The sequence below is a fragment of the Cyrtonyx montezumae genome, unplaced genomic scaffold (assembly GCF_038088225.1).
Source record: "Cyrtonyx montezumae isolate F1298 unplaced genomic scaffold, pur_monq_1.0 scaffold_8, whole genome shotgun sequence".
NCBI classification, from domain to species: domain Eukaryota; kingdom Metazoa; phylum Chordata; class Aves; order Galliformes; family Odontophoridae; genus Cyrtonyx; species Cyrtonyx montezumae.
The window spans coordinates 96,581,818-96,600,782 of record NW_027072089.1 but is presented as its reverse complement, the minus strand read 5'-3'; the positions used below and the strand labels follow the sequence as shown (position 1 = coordinate 96,600,782).

The 18,965-nt window shown below is 39.7% G+C and overlaps 1 protein-coding gene across 1 annotated transcript in view; it reads left to right on the top strand.

Annotated features, from left to right (window-relative positions):
* The window catches only part of PDE1C (phosphodiesterase 1C), a 268,813-nt gene that overhangs the window by 14,713 nt on the left and 235,135 nt on the right, over positions 1 to 18,965 (top strand). The window lies entirely within an intron of this gene.

Below are 18,965 nucleotides of genomic sequence, written 5' to 3'. Positions count from 1 at the left end.
ACATAAACTGAACACAATTTATGCAGAGCTATAAATGACTGAAGATATAAGGCGATGAGGACCTGGCACTTGAGGAAGTTCCAACAGAAGAACTGTCTCTTCACTTTGAAGAGTAATTGCTTAAGCTGTGCTTAGTTGTCTTCCTTGCTATCGTGTTTTGGCATCTTAGCTTTTCAGATTTTATGGGGAAACATTAGAAGTGACATGTAGGGGAAGAGGAACAAGACGAGTTATGCATTAGTAAATAAAAACCAGTCTTTGCTGAGGGAAAAGTGGAACAAAGTGTAGGTTCTCTAGGAGGCACTCCTGCGAGTGCTCTGTACGTGTACTCCAGGTCACCTCTGGGTTAGCTGATCCCCGAGGTCTCAACCTTGCAAAGGAGGAAAGGAGAGCAGGCAGGCGTCAGAGGGACTTCCTCTGGAGTTCTCCTAACAGCCAGAGAGCTAAACCTAGATCCCCCAGGGAACATGGACTGAAATAGGACAAAGGAAATGGCATATAATTGGTCACTGTGGAAAACAATTGGATTGTTGCTGTGTAAAACCACATATGAATGAAGCTATCAGGGACTGCATGTTTTGGAGTTGCTTTCAAGTGAACTCTCACAGGAGCTGGTAACCAACCAGAACTCAGTGCATGTTTCTATTCTCTGCTGAGTACGACCTATCTGTACAGGGAAAGGTATCTAAGCAAAACATACACAGTGATGGTCTCAGGTGTGCGCAGTTTAAGAATTAAGATGGTACACTGTAAAGGTTGAGATCCATAACAAAATAGTGAGTCCATTTACTCAGGAAAAAAAAAAAAAAAGAAGTGCCTGTTTCTTGCACTCATGTTCTTAATCAGTCTGATATGAACTCAACAGAAATCAGAGGCAATGTGTCCTCTTTTCTGTTTGGCTTTAGGAGTAGACTCATTAGGAGAAAATGCAGGCAGAGCCTACTGCTGGAAGTGCTGATCTGACCTACGTTTAACTCGTCACCATGCTGCCCAGTAGCTGAAAACCTTTAATGTGTGGTCCAAGCTAATGGCTGTCGCTTTTTTATCAGTAAATACAGCACTAATTAATAGGAATAAAGCTCATCCTTTATCAGTTGTGTTCACTGTAGTACAAGTTGGCTCCATTTTTACTTTGATTATATATAGTTAAAGGAATAATAATGATAAGAAGCTATATCAACCCTTTTATTTTTGTATAGCATCTTTGTTAGGAAACAGACTAGTCTGAAATGTTTGGTGTTAAAAATTACCACAAAAAGCAGTTCAGTCTGTCAAGAATTGCAGTCTCTGTGTAGAATGAGAATGGAAGATGTATATTGAAAAATTATGTCCTAATCATCTATGTACCTGGAGGAAAAAATGTGGAGGAGGTTCATGATGCTTTCTGTGCTCTCAGCTCCCAGGAGGCCTAGCTGTGCTCCATGCAGCTGGCAGATATGTCAAAACTGGAAAGAGCATAATGGCTTCCAGGGATCCCTTCCAACTTCTGGGTCCATCTGGCCCAACCTCTGCCAGGCCTATGTCCAAGCAGCTTTTGAAGATTTCCAAGGAGGAGACTCCACAGCTTCTCTAGGTAACATGTGCCAGTGCTCTGTCACTTCTGCAGAAAAAAAGCTGTTTCCTGATGTTCAGAGAGCACCTATTCTGTTCTGTTTTGTGCCCAGTGCCTCTTATCCTGGCACTGGGCTCTACTGAAAAGCACTTTTTTCCACCTCCATTTCATGTACCTATACATACTGATGAGATTGTCCTGAGCCTTCTCTTCTCCATGCCAGTCAATCTAAGATGCACTCACTACAAAGCTTACAAACATTACAGAGCTATTAGTCACTTTCCTCTTGACCTCAGGGTGTAGGGGATTTCTGCAGCAGGACTGACCTGGAGTAGTGTCCCTGCTCAAGGGAAGATCCTATCATACAGTCTGCTGGAAAGTTCAGTGGGTTCTGGCTACTCACTATTTGTGGAGTAAAGCAATTGATTCATATTCACATACCAACTACAGATGTTAGTTTCACGTTTGGCTTGAGTCTTACATTGAACAGCACTGTGGACAGCTGAGTGCTCTGATCCAGTTAACCTTTGTCTCTTGTGTTTTAACATCTTCTCTGAATCCACACTGAATTGGATGCAGCCATGATGACTGACACTGGTGGTTATTGCTTTGGAAGTTTTAAGGGAAATAAATATCAGGTTGGAGGGGGGAACACACCATAATACCTGGGCACCCCCAGAGCTAGACCCAGTGCTCCATGTGTGGCCACTCTGTCAGTGAGCAGAAGCAAGGGATCCCCTCTTCTGTTCTGCTAACAACACCACCTGTGCAGCTCAGAGTATCACTAGCCTTCTTTACTTCAAGGGCGTGCAACTGGCTTACGTTAGAGTATTGGCCTTCCCTCTCCCATTGGAAGGGCCTAGCCTTGCATTTGCACATGACCTTTCTTTGTGTAGCTCTGTGCCAGGGAACAGCTGGAACCAGGAAGACACAAAAAAAGTAAGGTATCACAACACAATGCATAGCATGCTAGCCTACCTCACCTGAAGTATCCCAGTTGGAAAATGTATTTTTAGGTGGTGCTTCAGTGTGATAGCCCTTCTCCAGCTGTGGATCCTACCATGGCATTAGGATATGCATCGGAAGTGGTACTGTTGGATGCATCTGAGAAGGTGTGTATAGCTGGGCTACAACTGCTGCTGAGGCATTGAATAATGGATGATGTCTTGTGCTCTGTTGTGTGGTACTTTCTGGGCAGTATCAAGTCAGAGACTTTATGAGATGGTTGAAAAAAATCCAGGAAAATGAGGAATAAAAGCAAAAAGGTCTGTGGTTTGCTTTTTTACTTTTTTTTTCCCCACTTTTGAGTGGTTTTGTACTACCACAGTAGCCTAAGATACTTCTGCTATGGATACAAAAGCTTTGGCTCTCTTAACTCTTCAGGAACAACTTGTTTGCAGCAACTTGTTTGTGAAAAGGTATGCTGTTGTTCATGGCTGTTGAAAAATTATTACTCTGTCTATGTAACAAAAACCATTTAGGAAAGCTCCTAATGATCTGGGAGCTTCGGCTGTGCTTTCAGCTGTAGCACAAGCACTTAAGGACACGTGTCTCCATGGTCTTTGAAAGTTGGACTTGAGGTTCAAAAACATAATCTGCTTTTATCTTAGCAGTGTTGCTGAGTAATGGCTGCATCAATCTTGCATCCCCTGGTAACAGAAATATCACTTCGGTTGAGCAAGGATGCCATTGTATTACTGTCAATTTAAGTACCTGTTGATAAAATGCATTGGAGATATTGCATTTCCCCTATACTAGAGAATCATTTGATTTGCTATATCACACTGTTTTATGACCAAGATTTTGCATCAGGGATGGCAGGCACGTGTGACTGAGACAGTTTGTTGCTCTGTGATGGTTATGGATTCAGTCCTTTATAAAGCTAGTTCCTCTGGTGAGAACAAGAAAGCACAAAGCTCACCTGTCATGGGGTCTGAACTTCTAGTCTGGTGTTCCTTTCATTTCCTTAAGCTGTGCACATCTCAGTGAATTTTTTACTGTTCAAAGATGGCTCTATTTCATCCCTTTGTGGAACAGCAATGTACATTTTTTTCTTTGCTGTTCAGTGAGGGAATAAAAGTGCCCATGAGAAATTCACAGGAGGCCTCATTTACTAGCATTACAGAATTTAAGTCTGAAGGGTCACACCCACAAGAGTTTATTGTCAAACTGTGCTCTACCAATAGAAGAAAATGTTTCCATGGTAACTTTCTAATGAGCCTGCTTGAAAACCTCTGGAAGAGCAACTTTTTTTTTTTTTTTTTTCAGTGGATTAGACATTTCAGAGGTCAAGCAGATCCTGTGCTGTAGGAATAAACTCACATAGTATTACTGGTGGTTTTCACACAACCCAGTTATTTCCAAGGGCAGAGCCTCAGAAAGCTGAACAAGCAGCACAGGAAAAAAGGGCAGGGCAGGATTTCACCTAATTTAAGTCATCCACATCTGAAGTAAACATGTTGGATTCCTTTATACTCAACGTAGAGAAATTGTTTCCTGCAGGGTGTTATTCATCTGACCTATTTTAGGTTTAATTCTCTGGCTGAGCTGAATAATGCCCTAGGAGCGCCATTTTCTTTCTATTGGCTATAAAGGGAGCTTGGATGACTACACTGCACTGCAGAGTTCTACATCTGAAGAGAAGGCCCCATTCTCAGATACTTGTACAATCTAGATGTCTAGAAAACATGCTTTTAGGAAAAAGGGTTGAACAGGTGATTGTGCTGTCTAGAAAATTAGGAATATGCAAATAAGTTTTCAAATACATGATTCTCTTGAAAAGAAGGGAACAGGAAGTAAACTGGAGAAAAGTAATGGGTTAAGCACTTATACACTTATAAGAATGGCAAATCACTATCACTGATGTTACACCAAAAAGTACTGATTTTTTACGTTTTTTTTTTTAGCAGAATCACTGCAATTTGTTTCAGTTTTCAGCACTCTACAAGTTCCAGCCTTCTAATTTAACAGAAAGGTACTTACTGGTACACTTTTTCCCATTGATGAGGAAACGTAGTTGTACACTGTCTCCACACTTGCTCTTAAACCTCATCTGGTTTCGCTCTGCCCAACAATCCTGCCTGTCCAAGTTTCTCTGAATGGCAGCGTAATCAGTAACAATATTTTAAGTAAAAGTAACAAAATGTTCTTAAAGTTCTTTTATCTTATTCCCCTATTTTTTCTTATTTTTTCCAAAGTTTCCGAAGCATTCTTAAGGCATTCCAAGCCACCAGTACCATTGAAAACAGTAGTTCTGCAATCCCCCTTCTGCATAATTTTACATCTGCTTTGCCTTCAGCCACCAAGATGAAAACAGACTCTCTTTTCTTTTACCCAAGAATTAAAAGAAAAACGTGCTGCATTTAGAAATCAATGAAATGTGAAGGGATAAGACTTATTCTTTTGGTTATAAGACTAACTTAGTATTGATGGAAGCAGGAATCCAGTTATGATGCTTGTGTGTTTTGACAGTTTTGTGGAAATCTTTCATGGTCAGTCGTTGCAACTTTTTAGGACCTTTACCAAGAGTGAAACTGAAATATCATTCTAAATCTATTTGAATATCTAAATATCTCAAAGCATCATTTAGGGAGTAAACAGTGCTAGAACAAGAGTGTATTTTAATCTTACTTTATTTTCATTAGGGAAGCATCAGGAAACCAAGGACATTGTCATTCTCTTAATGATTTTAGAGTTTGGCAGGAAGTCTGGGCCTGCTTCCTGTGAAATCGTTAAAAATAATCCAACTAATTTGTGTGGGCTTGATGTAGCTTTTCTTCCCTCTGCTCATAGATAAAACGGTATTTAGATTTGTTGCAATGACCACCTGCTATTCACAGAGCAAGCTGTTTGTTACTGGACCTACTGCTAGGAAATTTAGTAATTAGACTGTAAACATAGATGCTATTACTCTGCTGTGTATGGAGCTACTTCAACTTATAGATTTTGTTCTTTACTTGCAAATACAGCTGATTTTCTTCTAGGAAGAAAAAAAGAACTTTCCTGTTCATAAAGACATGTGTTACAAATCCTGCCAGAACTTCTGTCTTCAACAGCTTAGCTGAGTCATTGTCTCTAAAGCTTTATTTTCTTTCCCAAATGGAAGCAGAAACATTCAAAACACCCAAAATGTCATTTCAGTTTTGTTCACTGTTCCCTGTTATTCTTCTATTTGACCCAGAGTTCAACTGCACAAATTGGTCCACAGTGATGATATGTTTAATAAATGTTTCTGCAATACTGAAGTTTGCCCAGAAGTTTGCACCTCTGACTTCTGAATTGCTGGTTCAAAATGTGTTATGAGTTGGTCAGAGTTTTAGTCAGTGTGACATAACTTTCTTCTTAAAGTGTTGAAGCTTGTAAGCTCTTTTTATTTATTTATTTTCTTCTTAAATTAAGATGCTTTCAGAACTCGAAGGAAGTGAATGTAAAATCTAGTAATCTGTTCTGAGATATTTTGAAACTTAAACAACGTAACTTAAGGCATACTCCTTCTGAAAGACTATTCTTTTTGCCTCAGAGCACTGAGTTTTTTCTGTACTCTAGTGCCACAAATATCACATATCAACATGCAGAACATCAGATGGAGCACAACTTTGCAGTCTGCATCCTATTTGTAGAGGAAACAAAATAGGAAGGAAGGAAACCACCAAAATTGCTTTCACGTTTTAAAACCTCAGAGGGAGTATGTGCATAGGAAGTTTGAAATGGCTTCCTTAAATAGGGGCCCATAGACTTCTTGTTGTTCATCAATGAGTGTAAATAAGTTAATATAATTTGAGGTAAAATTAGTTTATGCCTCTGAGTTGTTACCAGGACTATAGAATGGCTTGGTGTGCCACGAATGCTGTCTGTGCAAAAGGCACAAATGTGGTCTGTGTTGGAATGCTAGCTGTGATGGTGCAGATTAGTGCATGCTTGGAGTTCTGGGAGGGGGATTAGAGAAGTCATGCAGGGCTTTGCTACTGGCAGGGTTACCTCAGTGAATGTCTATAAAATTGCTTGCACACTTACTCAGGGTGGATCCAAAGTGGAAGGATCCCAGCAAGCTTCAGGCTGGAAAGTGACTTCTACTCATGTTATCACTGTTACACTCAATCAAATAAAGTCTTCTGAAAGCTTACTACTTTTATAAGTGCTAATTCTTTTTTTTTTCTCCTTTTCTTTTTTTAAGTAATATTCTTTAAACTTTGATTAAATACTACAGATATGACAGTGACAAAAGCACTGTAAAAATTGACAATACAAGGTTTATCAATTTAGATTCCAAGTAAATTGCGACAATACATATTAGAGTTCACATACATGGGCAGACTGATCTAAATCCAAGTTGCAACATGCTTCTCTGAAGTTCTTGATTTCTAATGACTTTACTTGCACAAATGTCACCATCTGGAAGTAGCTGATATGACTTATACTGAAGGAGCAGACTGCATTTAGAAATCTGAGACCTTACATTTTCTTGCTATATTGTGTTACACTGTCACGTCAAATTTCAATAAGGGAAGATCTGTGCAAATTCCATCTAAAACAAGAAGCTACAAAGTGATTACCCAACCAGGTTGTATCTCTTGGTTCTGTCACAGGAAATCAAAACAAAGTAAAAATTATTTTCTGCAGTTGGGCAGATTATAAGTTTTTCAGCTTTCATTGCATCTCTGCTTGAAATTTCTATATCTTAAGGTGTACTTCAGAATGTAATTTATTAAACCTGAGCACATTAATAACATTTCATTTTGGGCAGAAAGGGCAGTCCAAGTGTTTAGATAATAACGACTGTTGTTGTTATCCTTCTTATCTTTCCCCTTACTGTTTTCATGGGATGAAAGTGGCCTTAGGGGGCACTCAGGGATCTCCTGGCCAGTGAGTGGCTAGCCCAGTGGGAAATATATGCCACTTATGGGGCTGTGCTGCAGTATGTGAGGTTGTCACCACAGGCACAACTGGTGTGCATCTGTAGAGGCAGGGGAACTCACTCCTCTTTGCTGTGCAGCTAAATGATGGATGTGGTCTCCTTGCATCTCCGTGCACAGAGGTTTCCTGTGGGGATCTGGTATCAGGATTCCTGGGCAGGGCACCTAGAAATAGGCAGACAACGTGGCAGTTGTTTCTTTCAAGAGAGAAAGCAGTCCTCTTATGTCTCTTCTTCCAGACAGTGACAACATTTTTCTTGGGTTCTTCTCCCCTCCTTTGCTTATTTCTCTCATGTGCTGTAAGAGAAACTTCATGGATTTCTCCACACACTGCAAGGCAATCTCAAGAGTGAAGAAAAGGGGTGAAAAGTGTTCCAGTGTATGCGGAGGAGGAGGAACCAAACTCTATACTGGAATAGTTGTAGGTCAGAGAGTACCAGGTTATTGCTGGGAAGATTTTACTGAGCAAGGAAGTATGAATTTTTGCCAGTTGATTCATGTTCTTCTAATTTCTTCCTGGTGTAAAACCTCAGTGAATCACTGTAAAGTGCTAAGTGTCTCCTTACAAAAAGTACTGAATTATTTCCTCATAGTAACTACCATGGCTGGTTGCTAGCTATGTGAATGTAACCAGATCTAGTATCAGTGTTTTAAAAACCATGCCCCACAATGCAAAAAAAAAAGGCATTGTTTGTAATTAGTTCTTGCTGAAGGCAATGTCATGACACTATGGGAAAAAAAAAAACAATCATTGTTTTGGAGAAAGGGCATTGTGAAACAGTATTCAGAAAGTTACACAAGTTATTTCACTTAGTGCTTGTGAATTTTTCTTTGTGTCTTTGGTCTTTCCTGGCATCAGCTATGCTGTTACCATCCTCAAACGCCACAAAATCCATGAATGTTTCGAAATTCATCTCAGCAGTGTAGGAGTCAGGGCATGAAATGCCCAGATGAGAATGTTCTTGAACTTCAGCAGAGTTAAAGTCTGAACTCCTGCAGCATATCATCCCTTTATTTAATGAGCTGACAACCCAGATCTGAACATCCCTAAAACCTGTTGATCTGTGTGTGAACATTTCAGTAGGAAGTGATGAGTTTTTGTGGTAACACAGGAGCTACTTTTCTGTCTGGACACATGTAAAAATCTATGTTATTTATAAATTAAGTGGTGTGACAATGCAGCGATGAAATGAAAAAAGTTCTTTCTCTCCTTGTTGAAGACTGTTTTTTTTATTTTGCTGTGTGATGGAATAGAAAAACATGCTTGAGCCTTGATCTCTCTGCAGTGGTGGGGCTCTTTCTAAGCAGGCTCATTGATACTCAGAATGTTACAAATTATTGGGATTGCAATTAAGAAACAGCAGTGCTATAGGTATGAGTGACTTGTGCAAGAGAGAAGACAGTCCTTTTCTAGGTGCTGGAAGCAAGTTCTGCTTTTCCTGACACCCACGTGCCCCTTTGTTTTCAGCAGGCTTGCCACCAGGAGCTGAAAGCAGTGTTTTCTCTTTATTATTCCTTCACTTCAGAGGCAATTGAGCTTTCACTGTACTAAATGGAAATGTGTGAATAAGGCTGATGTTTAAATTCATCTGCGGTCCTTTGGTGGGGTTCATGAGGCCCTGCCAGTCCTCAGTAAATGTCAGCTGTGTGTTGTGGTTTGCACTGAAGTGACATCAACTGAAGCAGAGAAGATCCAGGGGAGAAAATAAACTGACATCACAAGTTCTGAACAATAAGCTTGGGAACAATAGATGTGCATGTTTATGGAGTACATCTTTCTCGATCTCCTAGGAGAATTTTCCTCTCATAACTTGAGTAGAACAGCAATCTTTTGGTCTGGTTGATTTGGTATTTTTAACTTCACTTTTTATTGTGTTATGAAAATAAATGAACACAATCTTCTCATTTATGTCCCACTGTTACTCAGAGGTCCAGAATGACTGAGGCTTTCACAGCTGTTCCCCAGCTCTGCTAACACCGTGCCAGTCCTGATTTGGTAGAATGAGATCCCCAATTGAGCATAATGCTTGCAGCTTTCTTCCTTCTCACTCTGGACTTCCTCCATTTCACAGGCATGCTTTACAGAAGCCATGTATAAAGGAGATAGATTGCTATAGTGCTTGCTTATTCCTGGAGCTATCTAAAAGTCCTTTGTCTGCTGTAAAATTATCTCCTGAAATAATCACAAATATTTAAGATTTTGTAGGAATTCTCAGGAATCAGTATGATCTTAGACTCAGTTTACAACAGTCCCTGTAAGGCCTTGGTCTCATCTTTTTTCATGCTACGTTTGAGGGTTACTGGTTCTCTGTGCAGGGTGCTCTGCTGGTTAATTTGCCAGGCATGGTGTGTGCTTGGTCTGGCCACGATGCATATGTTTTTGAAGAGACTACAACAGTAAATTTCTGATAGCTGAGAATTTTGGTATGATGACTATGATGTTATTGACCCAATGCTGCAAGCCCTTGAGAGCCAAATGCTTTTTTGTTTAGTGAACCACTTAGGGATTCTGTAGAACACAGTAGTATTGCACTACAATATAAGGCTTTAATACAGTGGCAAAGCAACCTTCCTGGATGGCATCTGCCTACCACGACATTGTCATTTCACAATGTCTGTACTGGAATGAGAATGCTATTAAACACAACGTGAGTATCTGCTAACTGTCAATGATTTTACAGTGCCGATCCCTGTAGGATCAAGGCAGATGTAATGATAGTTATCTGTGCACTCCTACCTGTCTGTGCTATGTTTGGTTAGCTAATGGACTGGAGAGTGGCTTCTGATTATGATTCATGAATTATTATGAAGGGAAAAAGTGGATGTGGATGTGACAGGAGAGGCTGGGAGCTTTCATTTACAAATGATCCCAACATCTGACAGTCAATCCGATCTCAGTGGAAACTGTTTGGGAATAGTACTAAGCACTGGACCTCAGTGAATGGTCAGGGTAAGTTGAGAGGAGGAACTAAGGCTATATTTGGATCTCCCCTCCAGCTGCCTTAACTAAGAACCCCCTTCTAAAAAAGTGCTTTTGAAACTCCCTTCAGACTTTGAGGTTTTTTGTTATTTTATTTATACTAACATACAGTCTCCAAAATATTTTCCTGTGGGAAAATATATTGATCTATGCTTTTAACTTAATAAAGACTGTTCATGTTAACTATACCATAAAGAAGCTCTATTGTCTCAGAACCATTAGATGAATATTTTTACAGAGCTCTATGTATAATTTAACTACAGTTACTCAGACATCACAGCGAGTTATTTTTATCAAAAGAATTCATGCTGACTGGAAGTGGATAACACTTATGCAAGCTCATTTTATGAAGCTTAAAAGCATGGGTAAAACAGGTCTCTTAAAGGTGATGTTAGGATAGAATTCAGTCTGATCATTAGATCCCAGGTGAAATTTTATACATCACACAGACTAATAGTTTATTTCTCAACTTTTACCTAGTATTAACTTAGGGGCTAATGCCACTTAAGGGTTTATTTAACGTTTTCATAAAGGCATTTTTAAACATTAAGTTGAGTTTTTCAACTTAATTTGTACAAGTGCCTGTTTCCTCTGGGAAATGTTGTTTACACTTTGAAGTTGGAAGGTCTCTAGACTGAAAGACTTAGGTTTCAAACAAAATATCAGTATTTTCCATGGGAAGCATGCACTGACACTTAAAAATAAATAAATAAATAAAAGTATATAACTTCACACATTCCCTTCAAAAACAAACCTGGTTTCGTAATCAGCTATCATTGCAGTGTAACTTTTTTCACTGCCAAAGCACCCTAATGAAATCTATTGCTAAACTGCTCTGCAATTTTGGACAAGGCATCTTTAATTTGCAATTCCATCAGAGTGGCAAAGAGCATGACTTTTTCTCTGTTCACATTTTTATTTAACTGAGTCGCTTAAATTTGTCCTTTAGGTTAGAGATTGTCTCGTTATGTAGATTGACCCAATTGCTGGTGTCACAAGGGTGCACTGGCAGCTGTCTAATTTGTTTTAGTTGGTTTTCAGTGTGTTAAGTGTTTGAAAATATTGAGTTTCAATAATCTGTATGCTTCTTCCTCAGGACCTGATCCAGTATAACCAAGGAAAACAGTGTGTTTCTACTGACTCTCAAAGAATTTGAAATCAAGTCTGTCATACTTTCAGTTTCCACCTGCATAAGGGGGCTGGTTTCAAAATGACGTGACTTAATGTAACCATATCATAACCAGTGACATATAAGGACCATATCTGAATGAGAAGATAATATTAAAATAAAGAGAACACACACTATGAGCTGCTGAACTGAGACAGACTAAGGCATGTGCCATCAGTGATTTCAGGTGGTAATCAGAATTGTAGGGTAAACACCTTATTTTTTTTAGAGCCTTGTGATGAGGGACTTGTCTCTTGCAGCCAGGTGCTACCCATTCTTCTTCCTTGGCCCCCTTGGATTTCCAGGTTTTTGTTGCAGGGTGGGAAGAAAACAGACCTCAAAGAAAGTACCAAAATAAGAAGATTCTGAAGGTTTTTCATTTGGATTTTTTCTATATTTAAGTCTGCTCTAGTAAGACTAGGGTATCTGGTTATACTATGTAAGCATAATACTGCAAATAATATAGGGAATAATAGTAATACCAGATTTTTGTCTATCATTCTTACTTACTTACATCCATCCTTACTAGTTGCGGAGAGTGATGTCTCAGCTATGTAGAAATGTGACCAGGCCTTTTAGCATGGGAAGCAGGGGTTACCACATTGGCCTGTTGGAAGCTATTTGTTATGGTATTGCTTATGTGACGTATTTTCTGATGAAATTGAGAAGTTATTGTAACCTTCACGTGTAGTATCATTTTCTAAAAATCCATAGCTTAACATTTCCATCCACCTGTATTAAATTCACTGCACAAAAATATATGACGTAGACTGAGTCTTTCAGAAATATAGTTAGCCTCAGGAGAAGGATGTGAGTGGACTTGCTACAACAGATAGTCTAAATGCAGAATTCAGCCTGGACACTTTCAAGAAAAAAAGGTCCTGTTCTGTAAGCTGGAAGTTAAAGTAGCTTCACCACCTTGTAGCAGTTTTATTTATTTTATTTACACACACACACACACACACACACACACACACACACACACACACACATATATATGTATGTTCTTTGTGTTATATATATACATTTTAACCTATTCCATCATCTCCTGGCTCACAACCTCTCTAGAAGCCATTCTCAAGCTCTTATCAAGCACTTCAGTGTCCACCCCATGCTGTTGGTGGCTAGGAGTGCCAGAGGCCTGTATGTCTGAGGGGCAATGGGGCTGCTGTTCTCTTTGTACTCTGAAGACCGACATGGCAGAGTTTGGAAATGAGAGCAGCCTGGTGCTTATATGAGCAGATCTGTTTGTTTTGTGAACTTGGGGAACTGGGGGATACTCAACATACAGAATACCTATTAATACTGTTATAGATTATGTAGGACTACTGCTCTTTTTTGAGGCTAGGAATATGCATAACGTGAGCCTCAGTGACTGGAAGGTTAGTTTGGTCTAGCCATCAGCTGGTCTTATGTTCCCTGATTTCCAGTGCCCAGCATCAGTGCCCTTCTAAGCTTAAGGTGCTAGTAGGGTGATGCTTCACAAGTTCAGTGTTTACATCTGTGTCTCTAAATGAGATTTAGCTGATGCTCAGAGTATTGATCAGTTTTGCTTATTTTCACACAGATGTTTTGAACTTGTTTCTTTGTTACTACTTCCCTGTATACACCTCACACTTCTTCGATAACATTTCTGTGGCCATCACTAAGATGCAGGAATATCTGTGCCTGGATGAGAGTCCCTTCAGAGAAAGGCAACAACTATTTTCCATTACCTGAGGGAACAAAGTGCCTCCCACTCCAGAAGCTGCTTCCCCATCACAAATGCAAACAATCTACAGTATAAGATCCTTTCATAACAAGAATGAATCACCAGCTAAGTATGGTGTTCCTTTTCCAGTTAATGATGACAGTGTTTGGTGTACAGTACAGTTGCCAGGCAAACAGAAGCAACAAAAATCCATTAGAAGTTATTTTGGGAAATACTGGGTAAAGTATGTCTCTTGATTATTACTTACCAGTAAAGATTGCAGTTTCCTGCCTTCCAGAAGTATTTGGAAGCATATCTCTTATTTAGAGTAGTCTTATATTGTGGCTTTGCTATCTGCGTAGTCGGTCTGCTACTAAATTGCAGTAACTAATTAGAATCTTAAGTTTGGAGAGCCAGTTTAAGACATCTGATGTTTCTGATTAGCAAAAGGATACTGTGTATTTTTGTAATTTTGTGTTGATTTTGCGTTTAGGAGTTTATGTTTATACTGACTGTATTGTTGACAATTGCAGCATGAGCAATTCAAGTCATATTAGGTCAGTGGTTTTTTTCTGTGTGGTAGTGGGATTTGACAGTATTATCCTGAAAAGTCTTTGGGAGACTAACCCTAGTGGGGTCTAAATAATCTCTGGCTCAGTAACATGTGCACTTACTCCATAGTTAATATGCTTGACGTTTGTGCTGTGCTTGATTAAAAAATCTAACGAGCAGAATTTTCCATCCAGCCACCGTATGTCTCATTATTAGCATGGTTGTTGTCTTTCCTGATCTTATTTGACTCCAAGTCTCATGAAGATAGGGTATTTTATAAGGAACCTTAGTTTTTAAATGGGTAAGAAAACCACCAGAAAAGCCTTCCTTTGGTGTTATTGTGCTTCTGATCTCTGTGTGGGATTGATCATGTTTAAAATTTTTGTTAATGACTGTGACAGAATGAAGGAAAGTGCTGATAATTGCTGCTGGTGACACAAAGCATTTCCAGTACAGAGGAGGATATGAATATCTAACAGTTTAATTCAGATGATCTACTGGGCTAAAAGCAGGGTGGAATTTGGTAGTAGAGTAAAAGATTATGCTGATGAGGACTTAATAATAAGAACTTCTGCTATGATCTGTTATTTCATGGGGGGGGGGGGGGGGGTGTTGTGGCCCAATTAACGTGTGGCCAGACAAGGGTATGGTAATGTACACAAACATTCAAGAGCCCTGTAAGAAACTGAATTGACTCTGAAGAGGTTCAATAAAGATGGGGAGGAGATACGAAGATACCTATTCTGTTAAGGCAGAACTAGAAAATGATGATGTATTTAGTCCACAAAGTGATGATGAAAGGGGTAATTCAGGCTTCCAGTGCAAAAGCCAGAGGAGGCTTAAGCACCAGAAAGAAATACTTCATCTAAAACAGATTGCTGGTGCCAGAAGAAATTGATATAAATCGACTGTGAGCAAGTTTATGCTGGAAATTAAATGATAGGTCATAACCCACACTGCCATCAGTTTCTGGCAGAGTCTTATGAGATGCACCAAACAAGCTATTTTAAGATAGAGCTTGATGAGTTTATGAAATGTGTAACTACATTACAGTCTTTGAGAGCAAAAACTCCTGGACTTCCCAGAGGTGTTGAGAGAGACTGATTTGCCTGTTAAAAAACAAAACCAAAAACAAACAAACAAACAAACAAACAAAAACTCTCTCAGCAACTGTAGTACTGATTTTTTATTCTCCTTAGTTTTAAAGAAATGATTGTTGAGAGAGGACATGTTAGTATTACAGGGATTTCATAGCAATGCAGATTTTTTACTTTTGTTTTATAGGAAAGCTGTACAAAACACGTGCCTTTGGAGGGGAAGGAGAAATAGAATATTCCAGAGAAAAATTTATTCTATGTGTTCAATGCAGATTTATCTCCATGTGTGTTTTCATTTTTGGGGGTTGGACTTGATCTCGGAGGTCCCTTCCAACCCCTGCAATTCTGTGATTTTATCTAGTACTTATCTAATATACATTCCCTCTTCCTTATACTTCAGAATTTTTCCTACAGCATGAAATAAATAGTTAAACTCATCTGACCTTTGATTGATTTAAAAAGTCCTCTTGAAAGTGTGCTTATTTATAGGTAAGAAATAGCTGACTTTCTTACTACTTTCTGCAATTGCAAGATACAGATGATATCTGTTGTCTATCAATCTTGATGAGTCAATACAACGAAGTGGTATGTTTTTCTTTGCATTGTACTAGAAATTTGACAAAGAATTCTTGAAAGCTAAATTGGCTGAGGGGGTGTACTGGTGAAATTGATACCTGCTGCAGAAAAGGGTGGCAAGCTGTAGGGAAGACAGTTTAACAGGGCATTTGTTATAAACTGAAGACTGCCCAGGGCTCAAAGTTTGTGCATGGTCAACTCACGCGAATGATCCATGTTAATCAAAGAAGTAATCATGTATATGAAGATTCTTTTTATAATAAGGAGATGTTCTTGAGATTTTCAGGCAGATATAATATGAAATAATACATTTGAAAGTGAATAAATTTGGTTAGGCCTGGTATTTTGTTGTCTGCTTGGACAAGCAACCATAAACATTAGGGTGGTTTTTTGCATTTGGCCTCCATAAATGTTCAGTAAATGTGGATGAACATCAGTGGGGGCTTATTTTCTGCATGGAGGAGTTCAGTGACACACCTTCACTTCAGACACTATTTTGTCAGAATGCTCCTCTGCTGCCATCTGTCACACAGCAACAACATGTAATGGATTATTGGTGGGAACTTTCATTCAACTTCTACTGCCATACCACCAACATCCACCTGTGATGTCATGGGTCAACATAATAAAAATGGAGGCATTACTTTAAGCAAATTTATTTCTTCCCACAAGTCTTAAGATTGTCAGCTTCAGATTGGTGTTAAGAACTATATCCAGTATCATTCCATCTTTCACTGCTAACTCTGCAAACTTTACCCACCAGTTAAGAAGCTCTAGTGTTCAACACTTACACAGAATTACAGACCAGTTCTCAGAAAATATATAATATAATTAATGTATATATGTAGTAAAACTTATTTTAATCTTGAATATTTTTATTAAAAAAAAGAGAGCAACAAACCCACAAAACTAATTGGATATTTGGTCTTATTTTTGTGCAACTGCCTCACCCTGGTTTGATGGCAGTGGCTGCCATTCTCAGTGAGCTCTCAAAGTGTTCATCAGAGATTTCTGATGAAATTTTACTCTTCCCATGCATCATTCTTGAAAACAGCAATGCTGTGAATAAGCTGTGACTGTGAAGAAGGGAGTATTTCTCTCTGGTCAGAGCAGGCTTGTAAAGGTTTGGTAGAGAGACATGATCAGATTTTTGAGCTGACTGTCTGATTGCAACTCTATGCATTGTATATGAAAATTTGCAGGTAATGTATTTATGCTGACTGAAAATGGAGTTGCAAATATTGAAAAAAAAACCCACAAAAAACCAACAAGATTATTTTGAAATAATCTTGAAACCTGATCTCAAATTCCTGTATCAAAATGCAAAGCAGGGCTATATATTTTACTCAGCTCCCGGGTCCGTGTTTAGCCAGCATATCCAACTGCATGCAATTATTTGTCACACTGGGGTCAGCACTGCCCCATGCCATCCCCGCATCCTGATTTCAGTCCAGGCAGTGCTGATTGCACGCTGCTGTGTGGGTGCTATGAGTAATGGGTGAGTGCCTGGGGCTGGGCTGTGCTGTTCAGTGGGGCAGAGCCACTGCCACGATATAGGAAATACCAGAAATTGTCTTTGGTGTGGGTTGTGACTTGCCTTCTCAGAAATTCAGCTTCTTGCTCCAGTTTTATTAATTCATACCTGCTTACTCCCAAAACGTTATTGCTGTCAACAAACAGTGGGTATTTCCATCCTTCTGGATTAAAAGCATTTCCTTATCTACATGTCACTTGTATAGTGCTACTTCCTCATGTCTTCAGAAGATCCTCTAAGACACTGTTAGGATATAAGTTCCATAGTGAAAAATGCATTATGTAAAATCTTCTAAGACAATCTCACAATATATGTGCAGAAATGCTCTTCACTTCTTGTCCCTGATAACTTCCCTTTCTGGTTGCAAAGCTAAAACCATCTGAGATCTCACCTGCACACACACTTCACTGGTCTCATAAAATTCCCAGGTAGCAATTAGCTCACTTGTATCAGAAATTTTGCTAGTAGTTCAAAACCAACATCCGCAGTGCTTTCTGTACCCCTCATTGCTTTACCTGTGTTTGCTACTCTAGATCACTGTACACAGATGGAAGGGCATTACTCTGTATATTACACAGTCTGATGTTTGGAAAGCAGTAAAAGCAAACATGTGGTCTGGAACTGGGAAATGCTTGTATTTGAGAGGATTAACAACACCTGTTCTGTTGGTTGTTGTGACTACGTGAGCTGAGCTTCTCAAACACAGATGTTGGGTGGAGTGCTTTGAAACTCTTGCTGCAGTGTCTGGTTAGTCAGTGGCAAACATCTGAGAATACGTGTACACCTGGAGCCCCTACTGTCCATCTACTGAGTAGAGAAAATACATTAAAGAGGGAAAGAGCACAGTTAATTAGCCTTTACGTTTTATTAGGTTCAGCTAATGTCCCGACATAGCTATTAGTGCATATAAGGTTTTGCCTAGACTGTGCTGTGACCCAGAGAGGAGCTGAAGACCAGGTTCAAGGGACCTCAAAGATCATACAGTTCCAACCTCCCCCCGCCATAGGCAGGGCTGCCACCCACTAGATCAGGATGCCCAGGGCCCCATCCAGCCTGGCCTTGATCTCCCCAAGGGATGAGGCATCCACAGCTTCTCTGAACAGCCTGTGTCTGCACCTCAAATGCCCTCCCACAGAACAATTTCTCTCTGACATCTAATCTAAATCTCCTCTTTTAGTTTAAAACCGTTCCCCCTTGTCCAATCACTATCAGACCAAGCATAAAGTCAATCACCTCCTCTTTGTAAGTTTCCCTCAAGTACTGGAAGCCCACAGTGAGGTCTCCCCAGAGCCTTCTCTAAGCTAAAAAATCAAGCCCAGTTCTCTCAGCTCCTCATAGGAAAGCTGATCCATTCCTTGGACAATCTTCGTGGCACTTCTCTAGACCTGTTCCAACAGCTCTACATCTTTCTGTGCTGGGAGCCCCAAGCCTGGATGCAGGGCTGCCTCTCCTTCAACATGCCATCATCTCAACCAGAAGCAGATTTGACTCTCAAGTAAACTGCTTTGGATCTACCTAATTCTGCGTCGTCACTCTGGTATCTTTGTGTAGGAGAGTTTATCTGGCTAGAGTTTGTGCTTGCCAAGGAAGGGAACCCTGGGAGACCTCAGGGCCCCTGCTTCTGCTTGCCAGGTAAGTTCCCCAGGTGAAGAGGCACCTTAGTCATATTTTGAGGATGGACCAATAGGAAATATGTACAAAATGGAAGAATTTTTCTGAACTTATATATTTTTTAAAAACATTTTGAGGTCTCTGTTGGAAAAGTGTCCATGTGACTGTGCCCATAGAAGCCGAGTTTCCCAATCTGCCTGTCTGGTTGCAGCAAGAGGGCTTTTGCAGTCCTTATACTAACCCAGACAGAGGTACAGAAAGCTCCCTTTGCTTGCTCAGTGCTTCCAGCACCT